We start from the raw sequence: 27896 nt of genomic DNA, 5'->3' as shown, positions 1-27896 counted from the left end.
CTTTTCTCAGACAGTCCCTGTGAAGGGGTCGGTCAAGGTCCAAAGCGGTTGCAACCCACAGGTTGAGAATCTGGCATAGATGCTGAAATGAAGAGAGTTCTCATCATGATTGCTAAAGTAATCAGCAAGAGGTTGCCAATTGCCACATTATGGAAACATGATGCTAACACATGACCTTGGGTTTTAAAAGAAAAAGTAACCTCCTTTAAAAAAATGAATAGATAGATGTTGATAGCACATCCCTTTAATTTCAGCACAGGGGCAGAGGATAGGCAGTCTAGTCCACATAACAAGTTTAGACCAGACAGGACTAGTTAGTAAGATCCTGACCCTAATATAATACAATATAATATAATAATGTAATGTAATAAATGAAACCAAGACACCACTTTTGGCCATCAAAAACGACAAGCTCAGATGTTTGAATGTTTGCTCCCCAGTTAGTGAAACTGTTTGGGAAGGATTAGGGGCTGGGGATTTAGCTCAGTGGTAGAGCGCTTACCTAGGAAGCGCAAGGCCCTGGGTTCGGTCCCCAGCTCCGAAAAAAAGAACCAAAAAAAAAAAAGGTGTGGCCTTGCTGGAGGAGGTGTTCAACTCCAAACAGGGTTGGGGCTTTGAGGTTTCAAAAGTCCACATCAGGCCCAGTGTCTCTCTCTGCCTGCTGTCTATGAATCTGGATGTAAAATCTCTCAGCTACTATCCTAGCACCATACCTGCCTGCCTGCCTGCCACCATGCTCTTGTTTGGTTGGAGTCCCTGGCTTGTAACCCACACACGATCCAGTAAATACCATTCCTCCGAATACAAAAGGGTGCCAAACCTCAGTCCCACTTTCCTGATGGCTGCCCCAACCTTAGTCACCTGAAGTTGCCAGTCACCTAAGCCCCTGCCCAAGATGACCATCCCTGGGCACCAACCCAGTGTGTGACAGACATGTCATTTTTCTTCATCTACAATCTATAAAAACCTTCCACGACATAGTGTACCCATGACATTTTCCAGTCTCATCCCCTGAGGCTGGCGAACTTCCCCCAAATGCCTTTTATTTCTTCTTTTAATTCAGCTGGAATATTTCTTTGGGAAAGATAACCTATTACCTCTAAAACTATAAGCAAGTCCCTAATTAAATGCTTTCTTCTATAAGTTGCCATTGTAACAATACCTCATTACAGCCATAGAACAGTAACAAAGTCAGAAGCTGGAGCAAGAATGTGACATTTCTGTGACAGGCCTGACCAGGCTTTTTGTTAAAGAAATATGAACGACTTTGGGACTTTGGATTAGAAAAGATGTTGAACACTTTAAGCGGGGATTAATGGGCCACCCTAGTAGAGGCACAGAAGAGGTGCTGAGGGAGATGTGGACCAAGCAGACCTGGCTCAAGAGATTTCAGAGGGGAAGAATAGTATCAACTGTCTATTGTGATATTTTGGGGGAAAATGGCTGCTTTTAGCCCTTGTGCTAAAAGTCTGCTGAGGCTAAATTGAAGAGTTTTGGATTAATGTGGTTGGCAAAGGAGCTTTCAAGACAGCCGAGTATTGACCAGGTCACATGATTATTAGTTATCACCCTTCTACAGATCTACAGTGAAAAGGAGCAAGTGGGCCAAAGAGAAACACAGATGGTACAGTTTGCAGGGAAAAGGAGAATCAGGAGATCTAGTGATGGAGCCAAGTCTGGTGCTCAAACGGATAAAGAAGTTTAAAGAAAAGCCTGATGCTAAATGGAATAAAAGGAGCTGTAACCTCAGGACAAGACTCCACCCAGCTAATCCTGCAACCCATGAAAGAAGACAGCTTAGGGATTTTCTAGTCCTAGACATCAACCTTAAATCTTATAGTAAATGTAATTCAAGGAAGGGGCCAATTTCCAAGCCCAGCAGACCACAGAACTTGACAGTTTCAGCCACATTGTGGTTCTGGCTTTAAAGACAAGGATACAAGAAAAACAAGCTGTGGAATCTCCTGTCAAGGCTAGACCTGTGACAGGAGAGTTTCTGCATGGAGGCCCAGAGAGGCCATTGAATGAAGCTCTGAAGGTCCAAACCTTGAGTGGAGACCCAAGACGTTGGAGATGCCAGAGCTATGGGTCACCTGCCAAGGAGAGCTGCGGACAGCATGTGAAACCAGCCAAAGAGAGAGAAGTGTGCAATAGTCAGCAAAGCTGGAAGGAAAGAGGCATCTAAAGAACCCCTTAACATCGGACATGGAGTTACAGAATTTGGATTTTGCCCTGCTGGTTTTCAGTCTTGGTGTGGTCCAGCATTTCTTCACGATCATTATGCCCTTTTCATCCTTTTTAGAGTGGTGATATATATTCTGTGCTATTTTATGTTGGAAGTATATGATCTGCCTTTTGATTTTACAAGGGATTACAAGAGATTGCCTTGAGGCGAAGAAGATACTTTAGACTCTTAAACAGTGTCGAGACTGTGATAGAGGACTTTTGAAGTTTAACTAAATACATTTTGGGTTGTGATATGTCTACAAGCCTGTAAGGACCAGGGGATATAATATAGTGTTTTGGATGAGTATAACTCCCATGGGGTCAGTTATTTGAATGCTTGGTCCACACTTAGTGAAACTGTTTAGGAAGGATTAGGAGATGTGACCTTGTTGGAGGAGGTATGTCACTGGGGGTGGACTTTTAGCCACTTCTCTAGCACATTGCCTGCCTACCACCGCACACCCAGCAATGATGAGAATAGACAACCCTCAGAAACTGTAAGCAAGTCCCCAGTTCTTCTGTAAGTTACCTTGTCTATAGAGTCTCTTTGCAGCATTAGAACAGAAATTACGACAACAGGCATGGTGGTGTGTGCCCGTTATTCAATGCTGGGAATGGATACAAGATCTAAGGGGCTTACTGTCCAGGAAGCCTAGCCAAAACAGGTTCAGTAAGAGCCTTTCTCCCATAATCACACAACTCTAAATGTAGCCATTAGGATAAAAATAAAGCAGGGCACGGCTTGTTGCAGAGTTTCAGCATCCAGCTTTCTCCATGTGCCTACAAATTCACAACGCCAACACAAAAGCCGCCCCAAGGCGTTGAAGCTTTTGAGCTCAGAGAGGCAACTGTTGGCAGCCAGATAACTGCAGAAATGGTGGCAACGGCTGACCTCGTACATGCAAATATTAGGAGACTTCTCAAAAGACGTCTGTCTCTAAGAGGAAAGGCATTTTTAATTGATGAATTATATCTAGATTTAATATAGAAGGTGGAAAACCTGATGGTCTATAGTGAATTAGTAGAAACACCAGTACACATCAGGCTCTGCATTGTGTAGAGATGATCTTTTCAAATGAGATTTCCATTGCTACGGCATCTGCTAACAGATGCATTATGGGAATCTATTTGAAAAACTACTGAACTGAAAGGTGACCGTAATCATCTAAGCTCATGGAAAGCCAAGGATGCGATTTCAAGCGTAAGGTGGCTATGAGATCTTAAGCACTGTGAACAGAAATGACTGCTGTTTTCCCCTGCACTCTCAGGACATGTTTTGTTTGTCTCCAGCCTTCCTTTTGGGACCAAACTTCTGACTCCTTGGCCATCTGTCTCCAGTACCTGTGAAAGTTGCCAGAAAAAAACACAGGATTGGAGCCAGCAAAACTCATAGCTGTGTTCAGTTTCCTAGGGCAACAAGTCTAGATGAAGAATGTACAGGGTCCAGGGAGTCCTTCCTGGGAGAAGAAAGAATAAGGAAGATGAAAACTCCTTCCAAAATTCAGCCAAGATGCAAGGCTGAAACCTATGCCAGGATTATGCTTAAGCTTCTTTTGCTGTAACAGCAGAAAACCGAACCATCCGGAAGCATCTTGAGGCTCTTGAGACCTCACGAAATGAGATCTCAGTGGTCAAGCACTGCATAAATCTTAAGTGTGCATGACTCAGTACGGTTTGTCATAAACAATCCTTGGAATACCTGCCCTGCATGATCAGACAGCATTGCCCATGATGTCAGTGTCTTTGCCACTGAAGTTCTGGAAGCTTCCCAGTGTGCATGCACCTCAGGAGTAAACCTCAGCATGCATTTGGAGAAAGAGGATCTCTATCCTCTTCAACCAAGTTTAAGCAGAAAGGACTCCTCCACATTCCAGTGAGGTCTTGCAGTTAGGAGCATGTTGGGAGCCCCAGCATCTTGTCGCATGCCGAGAAGCAACCAGTGGCCCTTTTAAGATGCCCACGACTGCATCTCTTCACCAGTTGGTCCATGAGACACTCTTCTTTCCACAATCCAGTGTATGCAGTCGTCACCGCTGATTGTCCTCTGTGTTCCCACGGTAACCATCTAATGAGAAAATCCCACTGGCTTGATTCTCTGTGTTGAGAAATATATTAAATGCACATATTTCAGAGGTGATATTAATTCACATTTGGTTAGCATAAATATTGCATTTTTGACTGATGTAGCTTGAGGTTTCAGAGCGTCATCATCTGCTGGCCTGACAGTTAATTGTTGGTTCTTCTTCCAAATGCAACTGATTCGTCCTTCTCGCCGTGGGGCTCTGTAATGGCGTCGGACATACCTTGCCAACTTTAAACACCCACCTCACCTCCTAGTGCGGAAAAACTAATAAACTCCTCAGGAGCCCTAACAGCCTAGCCTTCTCCACTCCACCTACTTTACTGTGCAATGCCTCACTCACTCCATTTCAGTCAAATTAGTGGCAGTCCTCAAGGCTTCTGCTCCAGGAACTCCTATTTGCCACGTCATAAGCACAGCTCGCATAATGGCAAGCCAGGCTACCCATTAAAAGACTCTAAATGGCTTATTTACTTTTACCCTCTTAGAGAAATGATTCAGTGTTCTGCTTGGGAGCCAAATGGCATCCCAAGAAACTGATGTGTTTTCTCCCCTTCGAATGTAACGTAAAAATCTCTTAGGTTTCTGCTGGATTCACACTCCTGTCAGTGGGATACTGAGAAAGTCTGGGCTGAATGTTTAAAGCCATATGGGGAGCACCCTGAGGGAAGCAATGGAAATAAATAAAAGGTTTCTCAAACAAAGCCAATGAAAGAGTAAACGGGCTGAGACTAAAAGCCTGGGGAGAAAGTACCCTGTGATACCTGTCTCACCAATGCAAATGTTCAAAACACTCACATACAGAAGTAACCATCTATTCAGAAGGCCTTCTGTCCATGTCTGCCACATGGTAAAGTTGTGTCGAAGTACCCTGAATTGCTAGAAGCCTGCCCATGTGTCAGAGGTGTGGAGGCAATGGGACATCACCCTAGAGAGGCCCCCGTTTAGTGTTCTCTCATATGTGAGCAGAGAAAATCAAGGTCTTAGCATCAAACTGCGAATAGCGAAGGAACATTTCAAGAGTAGCAGAGGAAAGGCACCATCTCTCCTGTCCCAGAATCAATCATGGAGAGGCTCATCTCATCTACACAAGGGGCTGAGTACCACAGGCAGCCACTTTGAGACATTATATTTGTTATTTGTGAAAGTTCTTCGGCCACTCCTCACATTGGCACGCTCTTTTAAAGCTCTAGACAGCACAGTGCCTGGTGTACAGTCAGCTTTCAATAAATAACTTCAGAATCAAAGCAACAAGAAGAACAAACAGGCAGTGTGTGAGAGAAGGATTACAGCATGGCGAACACAGCTCTGGCAGGCCATGCCCTGCTCCCCCATTCCCTCTGTCTTGATAAACTGTTGGATTCCATTCCTAAAGCTAACCACCAAGGTCTAATCCCTTATTTGGCCACCTCCTCCCCCTGAAGCTGACTACCAATGTCCAGCAATCAAAAGTTCCCTTTGGCTCACTTAATTAACATGTCCAGTCAAAATTAAACAACTCACCCTAACCCAGGGTTTCCCCTTTTACCTTTATGAACTGCCATTTTCCAAGTCTCCTCTCTATCCAGAGGCAGTCCATCCGTATTCCACTACCGCCACCCTGGGACAAACACCCCTTCCCCTCTCCCTTACCTTTTCCTTTCTTCCTTGTGCTTCATTTCTATCTTTTCTCTTATTCTCTGCTCTTCTGGGGCAAATAAACCTCCTTTGTGCCGAGAACTTGGTTTTGATGTCTTGTGCCTATTCAGGTCCATTCAACGAGTACAATATCCTATCGGTGCCTGGTTGTCAGAACAATCACAGTGTGAGTTTCTAGAATGAGAATCACACACACTTCACATCACTGAGCACTTTGTTAAAGGGCTTGTAATATTCGCCCTCTCCCTTTGCATTTTATTCATTTATTATTTTTGTTTGTTTTACTTATTCACTTTACATCCTGTTCAGTGCCCTCCTCCCGGTCACCCTCCTCCCACAATCTTTCCCCCATCCTCCCTCCCCTTCTTCTCTGAACAGGTAGGACCCTCTTGGGTATTCCCTGACTCTAGCATATCAAGTCTTTATGAGGTTAGATGCATCCTCTCCCACTGAGGCCCAACAAGCAGCCCAGTTAGGAAAACATATCCCATGTACAGGCAGCAAGTTTTGGGATAGCCCCCTTGGACCCCGCTCCAGTTGTTCAGGACCCATGTGAAGACCAAGCTGCACATCTGCTTCAGAAACTAACCAGCCCAAAGTCACTGAAACCTGATATGAAGATTTCCCATTAGTTGTGGCAAGGGAAAGTGCTTTTGTATGGTTTGTGCTTTATTCCCTACCTTGAAATCTATACCCCCAAAACTTACTCTTTAAAAACCAAGTCTCCTCCATGCCAATGAAATGACACAAGAGCTGTGCCCCCACAGCATGTTAGAAGAGCTGCCAATGACTAAACACTATAGGACAAGATAAATCAAGATTCAGAATGTCAACTCTGAATTCCTTAGTTCCAGAGCAGGGTGCAGAGCTTCCCAAAATTATACCTAAGAGATGGATCCATTAAGCACATGGCTGCGAGGAGTCAGCAAGTTCCACAGCAGAAAGAGTTGCTGTCTATGGGCATTTCTGGTAGGTCAGTGTAGAGCAGTCAGGGAGAGAAAGCTGACAGAGGAGCCCTGTGTGGCACCATATGAGCTCTGACTCAGCCTATGGCCAATGGTTTTTCTCATGCAGGCCTGGGAAGGAGCAAGAGATCTCAGTCTACAACATGAATCAGAAGGCCTGTTGCCTGAGGGCCTGCACCATGCCAAAGATAGAAGAAAAGCAAGAGACTGAGAGAATTTCCCCGGTGCGATAGACCAAGCAGAATTTGACTTCCACATAAGAGAAGTCATAGCATAAAAAGTAGCAATTAGATGCTGGGCATGGTGGTGCATGCCTTTAATCCCAGCACTCGGGAGGCTGAGGCAGGTGGAACTCTGTGACTTTGAGGTCAGTTTAGTCTACACAGTGAGTTCCAGGACAGACTGAGCTACATGGTGAGACCCTATGTAGTGGTTTGGATAAGAATGTCCCGGGGTTAGGGATTTAGCTCAGTGGTAGAGCGCTTGCCTAGGAAGCGCAAGGCCCTGGGTTCGTTCCCCAGCTCCAAAAAAAAAGAACCAAAAAAAAAAAAAAAAAAAAGAATGTCCCCCATAGGCTCATATCTTAGTCACCAGGGAGAGGCACTGTTTGAAAGGATTATAAGGATTGAGAGGTGTGGCTTGTTGGAGCAGTGTTACTGGTGGAGGGTGTCAAAAGCACAAGCCAGGCCCAGTCTCTCTCTCTCTCTCTCTCTCTCTCTCTCTCTCTCTCTCTCTCTCTCTCTCTCTCTCTCTCTCTGTATGTGTGTCTGCCTACAGATCAAGACGTAGATCTCAGCTACTGCTCCAGTGTCTGCCTACCTGCCGCCACGCTTCCTGCCATGATGATAACAGACTGAGTTCAGTGTAAACTTATACTCAGTGAACTATTAAAAATAAAAGAGGAGCTGGATGGTGGTGGTGTGCACCTTTAATCCCAGAACTCAGGAAGCAGATGCAGGCTTGTGAGCAGTCTGTTCTACAGAGCAAGTTCTGGGACAGCCAGGGCTACAGAAAAAACCCTGCCTCCAAAATTGATTAATTAGATGGAAAATAAATAAACACATCATAAAAATGAGGACACAAAGTTAGGATGGCATGGGGAAGTGGGAGTAGTTCTGAGCGATGCTCGTGAGAAGAGTATGGGGTAATTATGATCAAAATACAATACGAAATTGTCAGCGTTTAATTAATAATTGAATAAAAATCATTTTTCAGAGGCAAAAAGGGCATGTAGGGCACTACAGGAGCAGGAGGGTCCTGCTGAGAAAACAGAAGAGTTACACTAGTAACCCGCCATACACTGAAGGCATGACAGACAGTCTAGTCTCTCAGAATTAAACTCAGTAGGGGCTGGAGAGAGCAGTTAAGAACTCAGCAGTTAAGAACACTGACTGCTCTTCCAGAGGTCCTGAGTTCAATTCCCAGCAACCACATGGTGGGTCGCAACCATCTGTAATGTGATCTGATGGCCTTTTCTGGTGTGTCTGAAGACAGTGACAGTGTACTCATATATAATAAATAAATAAATCTTATTTTAAAAAAACAATCTTTAAATTCAGTAGGAAACAGAAAACAACAGAGATGATAGACAGACAGTGGGAAAAACCAAAACGCAGGCAGGTGGCGGAGCTGAGAAAGGATGAGAGCAGCCTCCCCTCTGAGCTCTCTGTGTGTGTGGTATTAGGAGTCACAGAAGAAAATAAGTGTGAGCACAGCCACAGAGTCATGCAGAACACATGGGAATCCCACTTCCCAAAATGGAGCCAAGTATTTGATGGGATTAGAGAAAAAAACAAGATTCAAAGTGTACAGCAATCGAGAGACAGCCCAAAGTTGCCTGGGATTAAAATAACATTTTTTAATCCCAAAACTTAAATTTTAAAAAAGGACTTAAAGGCCTGGGGAGATGAATCAGTCAGTGAAATAGACGAGGACCCAAGTTCAGATCACAAAACAGATCACAAAACATAAAAGTGCTGGTGCATGGGGGGTATGGGGCCAAGACGGAGACAGGAGGATACCTAGAGTTCCCTGGTGTGCTAGCCTAGGTAAATTGGTGAGCTCCAGGTTCAGTGAAAGGTCTAATCTCAAAAAGTAAGGTGAAGGGTGATTGAAGAAGACACCATACATTGACCTCTGACCTCCATGCATATGCACTCACATGTGCACCCTCACACACATGTACAACCCCAGAGAAACACGCATATCACAGAAACCCAGACACCCAGAGAGAACGTATCAAAATGTTCAAAGCAGAAAGACCAGCAGGTGTTCTTCGCAATAAAAAGAAACCAGTGTTGATCTCAGAAAGGGATATGGCTCATGGCAGAGACAAATGTGTGGGTGCATACAAAGACCTCCCTTCTCTTCCTTCACAGTCCCACAGATAACTCGAGATTTGCAAACTGTAATTATGAGCAGGTGAAAGATAAGTGGGAGTTAAATGCCGTCAGGTTCAGGTTCTTATGTGTGCAAAGCAGAGTGAAGGAGGGAGGAAAAAGTCGTGGGTAGAGTGAAAACCCGAGTCTGAGGGTAACTGTATTAACTGATACTGCTGTGAGCTATGAATGCAATGTTTACACAGCCGCCGACACACATCTGTAATCCTGGCATTCAGAGACTGAAGCAGGAAAAAGGTATGTGTAAGGCCAACCTGGGCTACAAAGTGAAACTTTGTCTCAAAACAAAAAATGAAACTAAGGAACATCTGTAGTTGCCCCAGGTTAACCACGAACAATATAATGGAAGAGGTATCCATAAAGGGTAGAAGGTCAAGGAGAGGAAGCTGGTGGAGGAGCCCTGTGTGGCACCTTATGAGCTGTGACTTGGCTTATTTTCCAGCGGTTGGGCTTTTCTACCTGCACCCAAGTTTCTGAAGTAAGGACTCTGAGACTGAATTATTCCTGAATAAGTGCCTAGGCCATAAACTAGGGCTTGTTCCCCGACTAGCTTGGGACTTAATTAACCTGTTTGTTCTATTTTGTGAGTGGCACGTGGCTGGTTACCTCTTCTGAGTTTCATGCATCTGTCTCCATCAGCACTGAGATGAGCCCCCACCCCCACCCCACCCCATGCCTGAGCCTGACACTGTCCCAGAATCCTCCCTCCCTGCTGGAACTCCCACCTCCTATTTCCTGCCTAAACTAATAGGCCAACAGCTTTTTAATTGACAGGCGATGCTTCCACACAGAGCACAGGAGATGATCCCTTCCAACGGGTACAGAAAGGATTTACAGAAAATATTTTACTGACTTAAAAAGCAAGAGTAACAATAATATAAGTAGGCAAGACAAATAATGAATGAACATGAGCATGATAAACGTAAACTTGACATTATCGATTGTTATGAACCTAAGGATAAAGACATACGCTGACAGTAAAGAATGGGAAATACACCATCGTGTAAGTAATGGTAAAGTGTCAAGTGCTTACAACGCTACCGGACAATGCTAAGGCCAAGGATTAAATATCGGCCGAGATAAAGAGGGATGTTTCATAACAATCACTGGATAAGGACAACCCTAAAACGGTAGATATACATGCAACAAATAACAAAACTTTAAAGTATCTGAAGCAGAGCCAGTGAGATATTTCAATCGGCGAAGATGACTGCTGATGATTGCCGCCAGGTTGGCCTGCAAGTTTAATCTCCAGTACCCCGCACAGTGGAAGGTGTGGTTCTGTTTCCGCCTGGCCGCTGGAGTATCTGAATGCTCCTCAGTGAGGGGAGACACAGGACACATTCCATTCTCCCCACTGGAGTGCCAGGCTCCTGCGATGCGGACACCCACTCAGAGTGGGCAGACAAATCCAGCCTAGGAGAGGGGTCCCCGCTCATGTTTCTCCAGGTGAGAAACAGCACGGGCTGGGACAGAGGCTGTGGGTCTCGAGTTCCTGGACACCCAGACACTGCAGGGAACCTGGGATTATTGAGAGCAGGGCCCACAAAAGAACTTCTGCAGAGACTTGGGCTTGGCTCCATATGAAGGGCACCCTCCCAGCTGTCCTTCAGGAACGAGACAGTCCTTACTTGTCCAAACTGCTTATTCACAGCAAGAAGAAAATGCATACCATGAACCAAAGATTAAATACCTTTTCTAGGAAGAGATGTCTGGGAAGGGGAGTAACTCTCAACTTCACTTCATATGGAATAATAAAACCCAGGATAACAAAAACCCAGGAGAGCAAAAATCATTCTCAACAATAAAAGTACCTCTAGGGGAAATCACCATCCCTGACCTCAAGCTGTATTACACAGCAATAGTGATTAAAAACCACATGGTATTGGTCCAGCGACAGAAAGGTAGATCAATGGAATAGAACTGAAGACTCAGAAATGAACCCACACACCTATAGTCACTTGATCTTTAACAAAGGAGCCAAAACCATACAATGGAAAAAAGACAGCATTTTCAACAAATGGTGCCAGTTCAACTGGAGGTCAGCATGTAGAAGAATGCAAATTGACCCATTCTTATCTCCTTGTACAAAGCTCAAGTTTAAGTGGATCAAAGACCTCCACATCAAACCAGATACAATGAATCTAATAGAAGAGAAAGTGGGAAAGAACCTGGAATGCATTGGCACAGGGGAGAATTTTCTGAACAGAAAGAACACCAATGGTTTAGGCTCTAAGATCAAGAATTGGCAAATGGGACCTCATAAAATTGAAACACTTCTATAAGGTAAAGGACACTGTCAATAGGCAATCCACAGATTGGGAAAAGATCTTTACCAATGCTACGTCCAATAGAGGGCTAATATCCAAAATATACAAAGAACTCAAGAAGTTAGACTCCAGAAAGCCAAATATTAAAAAAAAAATAGGGAACAGAGCTGAACAGAGAATTCTCAACTGTGGAATATCGAATGTCTGAGAAGCACTTAAAGAAGTGTTCAGCATCCTTAATCATCAGGGAAATGCAAATCAAAATAACCCTGAGATTCCACCTCACACCAGTCAGAATGGCTAAGATCGAAAACTCAGGTGACAGCAGATGCTGACAAGGATGTAGGGGAAGAGGAACCCTCCTCCATTGCTGATAGGACTGCAAGCTGGTACAACCTCTCTAAATATCAGTCTGGCAGTTTAGAAAATTAGAAATAGTTCTACCTGAGGACCAAGCTATACCACTCCTGTACATATACCCAAAAGATGCTCCAACATATAAAAAGGACACGTGCTCCACTATGTTCATAACAGCCTTATTTACAATAGCCAGAAGCTGGAAACAACCCAGATGCCCCTCAATAGAGGAATGGATAGAGAAAATGTGGTACATTTATACAATGGAATACTACTAAAACAATGATTTCAGCTATTAAAAACAATGATTTCATGACATTTATAGGCAGATGGATGGAACTTGAAAATATCATCCTGAGTGAGATAACCCAGTCCCAAAAGAACACACAAGGTATGGACTCACTGATATGTGGATATTAGCCAAAAAGAAGCTCAGAATACCCACAACACAACTCACGGAAGAAACTCAAAAAGAAAGAAGATCACACTTACTTGTGGATGCTACAGTGCTACTCGGTAGGGGAAAGAGAATAATCTCCGAGAAGTACAGGGAGAAAAGGATCATGGGAGGGTGAGAGGAGGAGGAGAGGGGAAAGGGGGAGCCAGTTCAGATATGGGAGGAGAAATACGGAGGGTCAGGAATTTGAAAGTAGGTGTGTAGCAGTGGGGAAGGGGAAACTGAGGGTACCCACTAGAAAGTCCCAGATGCCAGGGACCCAAGAGGTTCCCAGGAGGACTTTAGCCAAAATACCCAACAAAGGGGGAAAAGAACCTGTAGAGACCATATCCAGCAGATAGGCACAGCCCCCAGGTGAGGGATGCAGCCACCCACCTCAAAAATATTAACCCCAAACTACTGTCAAAAGGAAATGTGGGGACAAAGAGTGGAGCAGAAACTGAAGGGAAGGCCATCCAGAGACTGCCCCACCTGTGGATCCATCCCATCTGCTGACACCAAACCCAGACACTATTGCTGATGCCAAGAAGTGCTTGCTGACAGGAGACTGCTATTGCTGTCCCCTGAGAGGTTTTGCCAGAGCCAAACCAATACAGATGTGGATGTACACAGCCAAACATTGGACTGAGCATGGGGACCCCAATGAGGAAGTTAGGGCAAGGACTATAGGAGCTGAAGGGGTTTGCAACTTCATTGGAAGAACAACAATATCAACAAACCAGACCCCCGCCCAAAGCTCCCAGAGCCTAAACCACCAACCAAAGAGTACACAGGGGGTGCCCATGGCTCCAGCTGCATATGTAGCAGAGAATTACCCTATCTGGCATCACTGGGAGGGGAGCCCCTTGGTCCTGTGGAGGCTTGATGACCCAGGATGGGGAGCACTAAGCCACTAAAACAAGAGTGGGTGGGCAGATGAGAGAGCACCCTCAGAGAGGCAGGGGAGGGAGGAGGGGGCTTGTGGAGGGAAAACTGGGAAGGGGATAACATTTGAAATGTAAATATATAAAATAACCAATAAAAAATACATCAAGCAGAAATGGGCAGAACTAAAGGCAGAAAAGTCAAGTCCACATCCTCATTGGAGGTGTTAGTATCTACATTTAAGTGAGCAATAGGAAAAAAATCTTGTTTTTTTTTTAATTCACTAAAGGGAAAAGATCTGAACTACACTATACGCCTGATTAAACTGAAACAGAATACTAAAATCAGCAACTTCAAAGTGTGTGGAATATAAACTTAATAAAAAAGAATCAGCTTAAATGAGTTTTAAAAGATTCAAATCTTATAAAATATATTACTCAATGAATTCAAATCAGTTATTAACAAAACCAAACTAGTAAGAAAAATAAATCAAGAAAAAAACCAGATATTCAAATATCAGTCATAATATTGATATCAACATTAAACACTCTTATATGGTCCATGAGTCAAACCTATCCCAAATAAACTAGAAAGAATTCCAACTGAATAACAATGAAAAGTCAGCATATGGACACTGGCAGGATATGGTTAAAGGAGGTCCAGAGGGCCAACTATTTCTATAATGTTTATACCAAATAAAGAAAGTCTTTGCCTGGCATGGTGGTACAAACCTTTAATCCCAAGGCAGGTGGATGTCTGTGAGTTCAAGGTTACTCTGGTCTAAAAAGCCAAGTCCAGGCCAAGTAGAGCTATGTAGTGAGACCCTGTCTTGATTTAAAAAAAGAAAAAGAAAAAGAAAGAAAGAAAGAAAGAAAGAAAGAAAGAAAGAAAGAACAAGAGAAAGGGATTTAAAATGTGATTAAAGTTTATACCCTAAGAAATCATATAAGGAACTAGTTAAATATCAACAAAGAGTAAAGATAAAAACAATGACATTTTAAACAAACTAAAATATAAATTTAACAAAATTAAGATGTGACTCTTAGAGAAAATATCTTGATAAATCCTTAGAAAGATTAATGAGTTAGGAAGTAAAAAAATTAAAAATACTAATATCAAAAATGACGATATATCCTGTGGATATTAAAAGAATAATAAGAAAATAATACATTTGGTAATTTGGACACAATAAATTTCTCATATTACACAAATTTCCAAAACTGATTCAAGAAAAAAGACATAAATGTGGCTTTGAAGAAATTATGCCCTTAATAAAAAGTCTTCTTAGAAAGAGAACTCCTAAACAGGGCAGGGTGGTGCACACCTTAATTCCAGCACTTGGGAGACAGGAGCAGGTGCTTCTCTGACTTTGAGGCCAGCCTGGTCTACTAGTGAATTCCGGGACAATCAGGGCTACACAAAGAAACCTTGTCTTGAAAGAAAAGGAAAAGGAGGGGAGGGCAGGGGAGGGGATAGAATAGGAGGGAAAGGAGGGGAGGGAGGGTCATGGAGGGAGAGGTCCTCGTCCGAGTGTCGTGCGTGGGCCCTGAGCCTTCCTGTGCACCTTGCTGAGTATGCTGAGCATTCTGAGACAAGGCCTAACTACCCTAAAACCAAGCAGGTTCCATGGCCAGTGAAATCAGTGAAAGCAACTCCAGAGGACCTTAGCGTGCTCACTCCACAGGAGGAAGGAGCTGGTTTGGCTGTGCCTTGCTCAGAAAGGATCTGAGCCAATTGTCCTGGGGTTCTCAGCCACAGGGCAACCTCGCCCCTATACATGGCTACGACCTGACATGGTCTCCACACACTGCTGCATCTCAAGCAGGGAAGACTCCTGCTGTCTGCCGTGCTGGGACCTCTAACCTGCTTTGGGTGACCAACGGGCGTCATTGTCTCCTTCCAATACTTAGGGAGTGTTGTAGGATTGGCCATTCGTCTTTGCCGTTCTGATGTGAGCCAACTTTAAGAAAGAAAAAAGTGTCGATATTAAACAAAATCTTTAGAAAAATGGAAGTAGACAATATGCTTCTTAGCTCATTTTATGAAGCCAAACAAACTTAACGCTTTAATAGAAAAAGAACCTATAAGTCAATGTCTTTCAGGAACTTAGATATTAAAAACCCTCAATAAAATCTTTTAAAAGCTCATCAATAAATGAACAGAGCAACATTTCAGGATGAGGAGAGATTATCTCAGTAATTCAATATTGATTCAATATTTGAGGATCAGAGAAATTAACCAGAATGCATTATTTACACATATGAAACATTCAGAGAACAAACTTAATAAAAAAAGAAAATCAGCCTATATAATTCACCATGTTTACTCAATAAAGGCAAGAAATCATTATTATGGTACATGGGGAAGACAAATTGGACAAAACGGAGCAACTATTCTTTATAAAAATTGTCAGCAGACTATAGACATGACCTTCTAAATTTGATAAAAGTAACTATAGCTCCCAGCACTCCTAGCAGTGAGATAGAAGTGCTTCCTCCTAGGCTTAGAAAAGTCGGGATGTTTGCTGACAATACTTCTGTTTAATGCTACACTGAACGTCCTAGCCAATCAGTAGGACAAGAAAGACAAACAAATGGCAAAAGGATGGGAAAATGAGAAGTAAAACTTTTTTCATGTGTGGATGACATAAAAAGTTCCTGAAAGATTTATTTAAACTGTTACGATCAGCAGGGCCACAGAGAGGCTCGGTGGTAATGAGCACGTGCCGCTCTCTCAGAGGATACGAGCTGGGTTCCCAGCACCCACATCAAAGGGTCACAACTGTTCATGACCCCAGCCCCAGGGGATCTAAAGCCTCTGTTTTCTGTGCACCTACCTACACACAGACATATAACTAAGATAGAACATAGAAGTAAATATAAGAGTAACTATATAACTATTATTATACTATAATAACTACTAATAGAATTAACTAATAATGTCCTAGAACATGATAATAGCAAAAAATCACATTAGCAAAAGCATTTGCAGAATGAATATTTCTTAAAGCACCATGTTCACTGGTGTCAAGGGACATAAGAATCTTAAAAATAAATTATTCAACGATACATGCAACCCGAACACTGAAATTTCATGGATTCTAAACCTCGGTTCCACTGAGCTGCTCTCCCTTTCAAACTGATCTCGATGCAGCACAGTTTCCTTAAAATCTCAGCGTGGATTTGTGTACAGATTAAGAAAGTGCTTCAAAGCTGTCTAAAACGATGCAGTATTTTACCATAGCGTCTTTCTAAACTGCAAACTATGTGTGTGTAATCATTTGGGTATAATTTGAATCAAGTTAGGAATTTGAATGTTACAGCAGTGTGAATCACTGATAAGGGGATGTTTTCATGATACTTAATATATGGAGGTAGACAGTAAAAACATTTAGGAAGTGCCAAGTTGTGTGTGTGTGGGGGGGTCATATCATACAATTTCAAAGCTCACCAAAGAGCTTCAGACATTGCACTGTTCATCTCAGATGTACACAGAGGACAGTATCCGTGGATGAAGTGTCCAGAAACCAATCTTCACAGGTACATAGCTGATTTCTGATAAAGGCCCCCAGGAAGCTCAATGGAAAAGTACATACAGTCTTTGTAACAAATGACAGTATGAAAACTCGATATCCATGGCAAGGCGCCAAACAGAATGCCTTTGTCAACTCTTCACCCAACCAAAGGCTCAGAGAACATCAAGGAAGACAAAGCAGAAAAGCCAAAGGGTAGGGAGGCATGCTGCAACATGCTACCTTCTGGACACGCCGTGGCTGTCACATTTGTGAGCTCAAAGAAGTTGTGGCCACCTGCACAAGATCACAACAGACAAAATTGCAGCCCAGATGGGGTGGATGACCTCTTACCCCATACTGGGGATTTGCTGGGGAAGCGAAGTAGAAACTTCCAGTTCCTTTGGAGACTCTGTTGTGTCATGTGATTTTTTTTCCTGGAAACTGTCTCATGAGAGGATGTTTTGTTGAAGCAGACACATGAGAGAATGTTTTGCTGAGAACAAACACACGGCGTTTTTCTGGAATCTGTCTGGAAAAACATCATGTGATGTTTTGCTAGAGTGAACCCTTAAGAGAACACATGACGTGTGACATTTGGAAAGGGTTTAAGTATGACCCAACAGACGGTTGACTGGGCCGCGGCATTGGTTCGCCTTGCCACTCTTCGCTGCTCGTCACTGGGCTTTGCCGATGCTGATCTTTGCTGACGACACCGTGGCCGACCTGCGGCATTGGTTGACTTCTTCACTGATCATCATTTGTCATGACGTCATAAAGAGAAATGCGCCCTAGAACTTCTGCTGGGGCCTCTTGCCACTTTCTCAGACTTGGGCTGGCAAGGCCCTGCAGTTTCTTCTGGACTGAACTGTGGCTGCTGATTCATGAATGGTGTTTGCAAGGGGATCCAGCTACCACTGCTGATTTGTGTGGACTGAGTTGCTGATGTCCTGACAACAAAGATTGGAATCGCTATGAAGAGTTATTTCTAAACAGGTCTAAATCTCTTTTGCCCTATAAACCTTTCCTTTCCACTACCTCTGGTGGGTGTTAGGCTAGAAGGAGGGTTTTTTTTTTTTTTCATCTTTATTAACTTGGGTATTTCTTATTTACATTTTGATTGTTATTCTCTTTCCCGGTTTCCGGGCCAACATCCCCCTAGCCCCTTCCCCTCCCCTTCTGTAAGGGTGTTCCCCTCCCCATCCTCCCAGCATTACCATCCTCCCCCCAACAATCACGTTCACTGGGGTTCAGTCTTGGCAGGACCCAGGGCTTCCCCTTCCACTGGTGCTCTTACTAGGCTATTCATTGCTACCTATGAGGTCAGAGTCCAGGGTCAGTCCATGTATAGTCTTTGGGTAGTGGCTTAGTCCCTGGAAGCTCTGGTTGGTTGGCATTGTTGTTCATATGGGGTCTCGAGCCCCTTCAAGCTCTTCCAGTCCTTTCTCTGATTCCTTCAATGGGGGTCCTATTCTCAGTCCAGTGGTTTGCTGCTGGCATTCGCCTCTGTATTTGCTGTATTCTGGCTGTATCTCTCAGGAGAGATCTACATCCGGTTCCTGTCAGCCTGCACTTCTTTGCTTCATCCATCTTATCTAGTTTGGTGGCTGTATATGTATGGGCCACATGTGGGGCAGGCTCTGAATGGGTGTTCTTAGAAGGAAGGTTTAAGCATTTAAGAACCCTTACTGAAGTTGGTTTTGAAAAATCTACGCCTTCGGGGAAGAGAGAACTTTCAAAGGTTGTACCAGTGGGTAGGATTCCCATGTTCCAGAGGATGCTCTTCCACCCACACACACATGGGGAGCACTGTCTGGATATAGTGAGTTATCAAAAAAGAAAACAGAAAGACATTTAATTAGGAGACAGACATGTTAGAGGAGATGGGAAGGGCTGAGATATATGTGACCACAGTTTATTCTGTACATACCTGAGTTCTCAAGAACAAAGGAAAATTAGGTAAGAACATAAGGGAATTTATTGTTCAATATTAGACAAACAAAAATAAATAGGATGGAGAAAAACAGAAAAATGCAAAACAGAAAGAAGCTGAAAGGCTTTGACAAAGCCAGTTTGGATACACAGCAAACAGTAAATACACCTAACGTGCTGTAACGCCGTGTCTTGTCAACAGCAAAACTTATGAGAACACATTTGTTTTACACACACACACACACACACGCACACACACACGCACACACACACGGCAAGGCTCTTCTCTGACTAGTATCAGGCTTCCGTCTTTTCTTTCTTCTACCATGATACTTCTGGGGAAATTCAAACTTCTCGGGGATGCCTTATTTCAGTAGCCAAAGGGGGGCACAAGTATCTCTTCAGAATTTCCTTCCGTCATAATGGTAATATATTTCTACAGTTCACGAATACACACATATTACAGTAGCAAAGTTGTATAGTTTCTACATTTTGTATTAGAAACTGATGTTTGCTGTCTTGGCATTTTTCATACAGTATTTTATTAACTCTTTGAGAATTTCTTACAATGTATTTTGATCGTATTCAACACACACACTACACTACACACACACACACACACACACACACACACACACACGAGTCCCCCATTCCCTTCCAACTTTGTGTTCTCTTTTGTTTGCTTTTTGCTTTTTAAATTCACTTACTCGTGTGTACGGGTGTTTACCTGCACATAGGTGTGCACCACATGCAATACTGGTGTCTGCAGAGTCAGAAGAGGACATGGTAACATTGAAGTTACAAATGGTTGTGAGCTGTCATGAAGGGGCTGGGAACCGAACCCTAGTCTTCTGTAAAGCAACAGTGTTCTCAACATTAAACCATCTCTACAGCCGGGAATTTTAATAACCCAAGTCTGTTTGTGCTGCCCGTACATTCTCTCCATTTGGAGCATTCTCTGCAGTGTGGTTGACCTACTAGGAGTCATACCCTTAAAAAAAAAAGCCTGACTCTCCCCTGTCTGGGAGCTATCAACTGTCAATAGTGCCTCATTTGGAAGTGGGGGGCTTATCTATGTGAAGTGTTGACTGCTTTGATCTTGTACAGGCCCTGTGATGGTGACATATTCTGTGATGTCATGAGTGTTCTAGTCCTGTCATTTCCATGCAACTGCTTTACTCCATGCCTCTCTGATCTCTGGTTCTTATAATCTTTCTACTCCCTCTTGTACGGTGGTTTCTGAGCCTCTAAGAAGAGAATACATTTATTCTTTTTACCTTATATTATTTAGTATGTTTATAATATGAGATGTACTTATTTTCATATTTAATATATGATTCATTCTTTAAAAACACTAAATCGTTATTTTATTCAAGTTTTTTTCCAAAGTAACTGTCTCTAATTAATGTAAATGAATGTAAAATGCAAATTTGTATACCACATGCACACCTGTATATATTGGGAAATGAACAATTATTTTCCGTTTCTTCAAGATCGCAGAAGTAGCAGCTTGTCAGTGATTCACCCTGTTGCAAATTTGAATCCCCAACATCATTCAAATTACACTCAATTGATCATGCACATTTAGCTCACAATTTGGAATAGGCAATTGGGTAAAACACTGTAGTCGCAGCAAAGCTATAAGGACGGTAACACACAGAGCCTTAATCTTATCGCTGGAAATCCGGGCACACATTCAGCAGTGCTAACTGGGTTTTAGCAATAAAATAATAACGCTTGCCATTCTAAACCGGCCAAACAGATATGGCCCTAGATACGTTTTACATACCTTAAATAATAATCATTACCCGCGTAGCGCTCTGCTTCTAATTCTGCAGTTCTCTTTGACCACCAATCTTGGAACAGAAAAACCTATTCGGAGGACTCCAGCAGGCAGTGGGAATGGAGAGTAGCGAGGACCTCAACACACTCTTCTCTGCCTGCTTCACCAAAATATGGGTTTTTCCCCCTATAACTTCTCAACTCAAAATTCTATCTCATGCATTTGACAGGTTGCTCATACGTGGCGTGTTTTTGTCAGTCGCTCTCCAACCTTATCTTTTGAGATCTGGTCTATCACTGAACTCAACCTGGAGCTCACTGTTTTTGTCTAGATCGGAGGCCATCAACCCCCCTCCCCACACCCACCCCCAAACCCTCACCCACCCACATCTGGAATCCTCCTCTGCTGTCCCAGTTCTAGAATTACAAGCGTGAACTGGTGTGCCTGACTTTCACTTGGATGCAAGCGATCATACTCAGATTCTCAGGTCTACACAGCAAGCTCTTTACAAACTGAGCCCATCTCCTTAGCCTACTGCTACCCACAAATTAGGTCTACTGTTGACACTATTAAATGCAGCACTCCCTCTATTAACCTGGACATTCTATTGATAGTGAGGATACAGGGGCTGGGACCCAGAACACAGTGTAATGCTGGGAAGGAGCCCTAAATCTAAACTTACTCCATGCTTCTGGACATGTCTCTCTAAGCCTCAGTCTTCTCAGTTACAAACCAAGCGAACCTGATTGGCAGGGCTGCACTGGAGAGTGGAGTAGAGTATGTGCTGTAAATTTCATGTGTTTGGAAAACAGACCTTTTAAAAACATAAGTCCTCCAACTCATCTTCAAAGGCCTTAAAACAAGGGGAAAGGAGAACTTGAGACAATTTGCAAATCCTTTTGGATTTAAACATTCCAGATAAGTATCTCTCTCTCTCTCTCTCTCTCTCTCTCTCTCTCTCTCTCTCTCTCTCTCTCTCTCTCTCTTCTCTCTCTGTCTCTCTCTGTCTCTCTCTGTTTCTGTCTCTCTGTCTCTGTCTCTCTGTCTCTGTCTCTCTGTCTCTCTGTCTCTCTCTCTGTCTCTGTCTGTATGTCTCTCTCTCTCTCTCTCTGAAATGCATTCATGGAGATGAATAATTTAATGTTTTCCCAATAAACCATTAGAAGCCATTAGGAAAATTGGGGTTACAGTTTTATCATTCCTAAAAGAGAAAATTCTTTTACAAGCTACTCAAGAAAGATAAAACTGCAGAAAATGTTAATGCCATTAACCCTTGTTTTTTTTTTAAGTATCTCTATATGCAAAACCAGAAAATCTTCAAAGGTATAATATAAAAAGCAAACAGGTAAAAATATATACACTCTATATGACAAAGAGCTAAGCCGTTAGTTATAAAAAGCTCATCCAAACCATTAACAAAGAGGCAAAAACACTCATTAGCAGGAAAAACCTGAAGAGAACACAGGAGAGCGAGCGAGCGAGCTCAGCATTCAGCAAATGTTTAAAATCCTCCTATGCACCAGACTCTCTCCTGATCTAAAGAAGGGGAGCCATGCAGTAAATAAGATAGGGGGCAACCTCGGCACGCACAGAGTGACCTCGGCACGCACAGAGTGACCTCGGCACGCACAGAGTGACCTCGGCACGCACAGAGTGACCTCGGCACGCACAGAGTGGGACTTCTAGCAAAGAATGAGAACAAATGCAATAAAAATCTAAATCAGGGAAGTGCAAGTGAACATAGTGAGTTCCTGTGCCTCTAGATGAATATTCCTGGGGAGAGGCTAGGGAGAGGCTGGGGAGAGGCAGGGGAGGCAGAGGAGAGGCTGAGAGAGGCAGAGAAGAGGCTGGGGAGAGGCAGGGGAGGCAGGGGAGAGGCAGAGAGAGACAGAGGAGAGGCAGAGGAGAGGCTGAGAGAGGCAGGGGAGAGGCTGAGAGAGGCAGAGGAAAGGCTGAGAGAGGCAGGGGAGAGGCTGAGAGAGGCAGAGGAAAGGCTGAGAGAGGCTGGGGAGAGGCAGGGGAGAGGAAGCAAGAGGCAGGCAATCAATCAATCAGCAGACAAGTAAGAGGCTTTAGAAGATTTTTGTTGTTTGCTTTTTGTTTTAATATACCATAATGCAATTTATTTTGCAATAACTCTCTGGTACATATAAAATGGATGAGTATTTACTATTTTGTCATTTGTTAAAGAGGAAACAAGTTCGCATACCAATGTGATGGATATGCTTTTTTACTTTTACATAAAGAATTAAATGTTTGCTGACCCTTTGGCACTGTATGATATTCTCAAATATTTTTCAGAGTTATTGATAATATAGCTTTGTGGGGGGTTTTTTGTTGTTTGTTTTGTTTTACTTATTCACTTTATATTCTGCTCACTGCCTCCCTCCAGGTCACCCCTCCCTCAATCCTTCCCCCATCCCCCATCCTCCATCCCCCAACCCCTTCTCCCCTGAGTGGGTAGGGGCCTCTTGGATATCCCTCCACCCTGGCACTTCAAATCTCTGAGAGGCTGGGAGCTTCTTCTCCCGCTGAAGCCAGACGAGGCAGCCCAGCTAGACCAACATACACAGTTATGTTCATAGCAGCTTTATATAGCATAATAGCCAGAAACTGGAAACAACCTAGATGTTCCTAACAGATGAATGAATAAAGAAAATGTGGTTCGTTTACACAATGTAATACTATTCAGCTACGAAAACAAAGGCATGTAAATTTTGCAGACAAATGGGTGGATCTTGAGAATATCATCCTGAGTCCCCAAAGGACATGCACAGTGTGTGTTCACTTATAAGTGGATATTAGCCATAAAAGGCAGGATGCTCATGCTACTCTCCACAGACCCAAGGAGGCTGGACAGGAAGGAGGTCTCACTTGACAGAGAGAATGGTATGGTCATGGAAGGTGAATGGAGAGAGGGAACTGAAGAGGAGAGGGGATCGGCAGGGGAGTTGGGGGTTTGGGGTTGAGTAGGAGTAGGGGCAGGGGGATGGCCAGATGGCCATGGGAATGAATAGAAATCTGCGACTGATGTGATCAGAGGAGATGGAGGGTTTCTCCAAGAAGAGATGGAGACCTAGGATGAGGAGGTGACCAAGAATCAATAGGGGTGCCCTTCCTTAGCTGTGACTCACACACTGGGGACATGGAGCCTGGCGAGGCTGCCTCCTGTGGCCAGGCAGGAACTCTGGTGGAGTGAGAGAGACACCAACCCACCCACAAAATTTCGACCCAAAACTTATCCTGTCTCCAAAAATGCAGGGATTGGGGATGGAGCAGAGACTGGGGGAATGGCCAACAAATAACTGGCCCGACTTGAGACCCATTCCATGGGCAAGTACCAATCCCTGACAATACTGTTAGGCTTGCAGACAGGAGTATAGCGTCACTGTCCTCTGAGATGCCCCACACACCAACTGACTCAGACAGATAGAGACACCCACAGTCAAACAGTGGATGGAGCTTGGACTCTTATGGAAGAATAGGAGGAAGGATGCAGTCTCTAAGGGGATAAAAATTTCACAGGAAGACCAATAGGGTCAACTAACCTGGACCCTTGGGGCTCTCAGAGTCTGAAACAAAGAACATTCACAAGCTGGACCAAGGCCTCCCTGCAGATATGCAACAGATGCACAGCTTGGTCTTGATGTGGGTCCTGAACAACTGGAGCAGGGGCTATCCCAAGAACTGTTGCCTGTGTGTGGGATATGGTTGGCTTCCGAAGTTTTAGAGGCATGTGTTGGTCTCTCAGGCACTATCCTTTTAAGAGCTTGTCTTCAGAGTGTGCAAAGACTGTGACAGAAGGATCGTATTTCAGCCTCTAATTCTGAGCATTAAGAAAAATAGAAATAGGGACCGGGGACATAGCTCAGTCACCTGAGTTCAATCCCTTGATGTCATGTTAAAATGAAAGGGGCTTGGTAGAAGGAATTTATAATCCCATCACTGGGGATGCAGGGAGAACAGATCCCCAAGACCAACCCAGCCTGTGAGAGACACTGCCACATGACAGGCAAAGCCTGGGGACAGCATCTGAGCTTGTCCTCTGACCTCCATATTGATACATAATTGTATGTGCACAGGCATGCATGCACGCACACAAACACACACACACACTCACACACACACACACACACACACACACACACACACGCAACTGGAAATAATCCAAATACCCACTGATAAGATATTGATTTAAATAAAACAAAATAAAATACAATAAAGATATTGGTTTAATAAATATGAAAAACCCAAGTAAGGCAATATAACAAAGGCATTAAAGGACTGTAATGTTAACAAAATGTGTTCACACGACATTGTTAAGTTTTAAAAAGCACATTTTTTAAGCTGCATATAGCGTACGGCACCATGATTATGTCAAGGACGTGACATCACTCACAGAAGAACAGGCTCTTTAATGACCACACATCCAAATATGGCACAGACAGGAGACCTGGGTGTGGGTTACCCCTGGCCATTTCGTTTCAGGATGATCATCGAACCATTCCTGAACAGTAAGCAATTGTTCTACCATTCGCTACACGCAGCCCAGGTTTTACCTTCTTGCTGTATACTTCCATAGTCCCTACATTATTTACAAAGGCCTTTTTATTTTGTAATCAGAAAAACAAACAAACGAAGGCTAAAACCATTTGACTAGGAATTTTTGTTAAAGCTTACAGTCTTAGTAAGGAAACCAGGCCAACAGCAGGAGCACAGTGATGTCCCACAGCACACGTGTTCATGAAATAAAGAAGCCGGGAGGAGAGAGCACTCCCCCAGTTTCATTGGAAACACCAATGCCCAGAAGCACCATGTCTCTTCTCAGGCAGGCGGGATGTGTCTTCACTTCAACCCATTCACAGGAAATGCCAGGCTTAGTGACCAAGGAAAGCAGGCTTTGGGGACCCTGGGAGAGTCTGTGAGCCAAACAAGATTTTCAAGTAAAGGGAAACGATTCTCAAGTGACACGGCCAGGCAGGTAAAGGGAATATGTGATGCCTGGGGAAGCAGCCAGCCAAGATTTACCACAGTGGACCACCAAGGCCTAAGAAATTGACGTTAGAACAGCTCTTTAACCAGGGCCCTTAAACTTTAATGTATAAAATCCAATTTTAAATCCCATTTCTGGAAACCAGTTACAACTGAATCCCACAGTGCACTCTGCTCCTCGGAGCATCTGGGTCCCTGCTCTCTTTAAGCAGGTACCAAAAAAATTCATTATTTTTATTTCAGACTCATTTACCATTCTGTCGTCTGAGTTAGAGTTTTCCCACACCAGGACCTTGAGGTTATCTGTGTTTCTTCGAAGTCCTCTCGTATTTCAATTGTTCATCAAAATAAAACTTTTATCTCCAAAATATGCACATCCTATTCAAAATTAATTTTAAAATAGCCTTTTAAAAAATAGCCCTCCTGACCCACCTCGTTAATAGTGTAAAACCTACTTGTCAGAGGCATATTCTTAGCCAGAGTATCATCCCTTCCAGGAAACATCTATATTCAAAGAGTATAATTCCAAGGTGATTTCTTTTTTTGAAAAGTGCTAATTTGCCTGGTAAAATATCTGGTGGGCTGCTTTGAAAGCCATTGACCTGATGGCAATAAATTAAATTTAAAGATGGAGGGGCTGAGAAGATGGTTCTGTCAGTGAAGTGCTTGCTGTAAGAGGAGCCGAATTCCATCTCCATGCAAAAGCCAGATGTTAAACACACCTGTAACTAGGCCTGGGGAGGTAGTGAAAGGGGAGCCCTTAGGGCTTCCTCAGATGGCCTAGTTGACTTGCCAAGCTCCAGGCACAAAACAATAAGATGTAGAGCCATTGAGGAAGACACCTGACACTGACCTCTGACCTCTACATGCACACACATGCATATGCACACACATACATATGCACATCCACACATGCATATGCATGCACATCCACACAGGCATGCACACACTGACAGCTTGAACTGACTGTCCTCTTGACTGCACATAGAGAAATCTCTGTGCATGTCTATGAGGGATTTTCTAGACTGGGTAGATTGAGGTGGCTGTCAGATAGTGAAAAGAAAGATAGCTGAGCAGCAGCATCTGCAGCCACTTTCTGACTGTGAGCATCCTGTGACTCCTGCTCCTGTCGATAGGCCTCCCTACTTCACGACTGTATCACCTGGAACTGTAAGCCAAAGAAAACACACACACACACACACACACACACACACACACACACACACCACACATACACACACCTACACACACACACACCACACACACCACACACACCACACATACACACACACACACCACATACACCATACACACCACACACACACCACACACCACACACACCACACACACACACACCACACACACCACACACACCACACACACCACACACACACCACACACACATACACCACACACATACACACACACACTCACACACACACTCACACACACACATACACACACACACCACATACACCATACACACCACACACACACCACAAACCACACACACACCACACCACACACCACACACACACACACATACTCTCACACACACCACACACACACAGCACACATACACACATACACACACAACACACACACACGGGAGGCAGGAGGGGTGGAGAAAGCAACTGGGACCATTCAGATCCTGTCCATCCATTTTGTACTCTATGGTACTGCATTTCACAGTGTGCTTGTGTGTGAAGAGAGGGGGACGGACCATATATGCCACCTGAAGTAGAAGTGGAAAGAATTAAGGACCAACCGCTTTCCTGGTTCTAACTAGAAAGCATTAGCTCTCAGGTATACCAGGGAAACATCAGTAAGACCTGAGCTGGTCCTGATGTCTTCCTGGGAGCTCTTATCTGGGGTTTCATTAGCTCTGAGACTCTAGAGGAGACAGACTGGAGCCAGAAGACCTAGCTGTGGCATCCACACAAGGGTCTGGTCCTGTTCTTTGGGTTTTCATTTCCCCTGGTATAAAATGAGGGAGTTAGAGCTGGACTGGACCCAGTGCAAACTGGAAATTTTCTGCCTCTTCAGACCCATCCTATAGATCTGGAAGTTCTGAAGTCTTCACAGATTTCCACAGTGCTGGGAATTAAGGGGTCAAAACCTGAGAGTTGCCTCTGGGTCTGAGTTTTCTCACAGGTATCTGTAACTGCATAGACTGAGGATCCCTGCAGAGGGGATCAGCTGTGGTCCCTCTAGATTCTGGCAAACTGAGTTCCACCTGAAGCACTGACATATGTGTGAGGAGAACAGGAGAAGAGCGGACACTCTAACTCAGAATAAAACACAAGCCAGGAGGGACCAGGACCATCAAATGCTGAACGTGATCTCCAGTTCAGTTCACACTGCACACAGCAATGGCACTGAGAACGAGGCTTCCCACAACGCTCTGTGAGAACTTCGCCCA

At 43.9% G+C, this 27896-nt stretch overlaps 1 long non-coding RNA gene across 3 annotated transcripts; it reads right to left on the bottom strand.

The window, feature by feature from the left end:
- Positions 1-3158: 3158 nt before the first annotated feature.
- LOC108349652 (uncharacterized) lies at positions 3159-17519 on the bottom strand. Of its 3 annotated transcripts, none has more exons than XR_010063162.1 (5): positions 16707-17519; positions 15120-15216; positions 13988-14084; positions 5939-6087; positions 3159-4321 (listed from the first exon to the last, which is right to left on the bottom strand). It is a non-coding gene; the product is annotated as an uncharacterized LOC108349652 (long non-coding RNA). The 3 variants fall into 3 exon arrangements; XR_010063163.1 differs by having other exon boundaries at positions 17122-17519; XR_001836021.3 differs by having other exon boundaries at positions 13988-14080; positions 17122-17519.
- Between the last annotated feature and the right edge of the window lie 10377 nt (positions 17520-27896).

The sequence above is a fragment of the Rattus norvegicus genome, chromosome 1, assembly GCF_036323735.1.
Source record: "Rattus norvegicus strain BN/NHsdMcwi chromosome 1, GRCr8, whole genome shotgun sequence".
Lineage (NCBI taxonomy): Eukaryota > Metazoa > Chordata > Mammalia > Rodentia > Muridae > Rattus > Rattus norvegicus.
The sequence above is the reverse complement of the archived record's forward strand: the minus strand, read 5'-3'. Positions and strand labels throughout refer to the sequence as shown.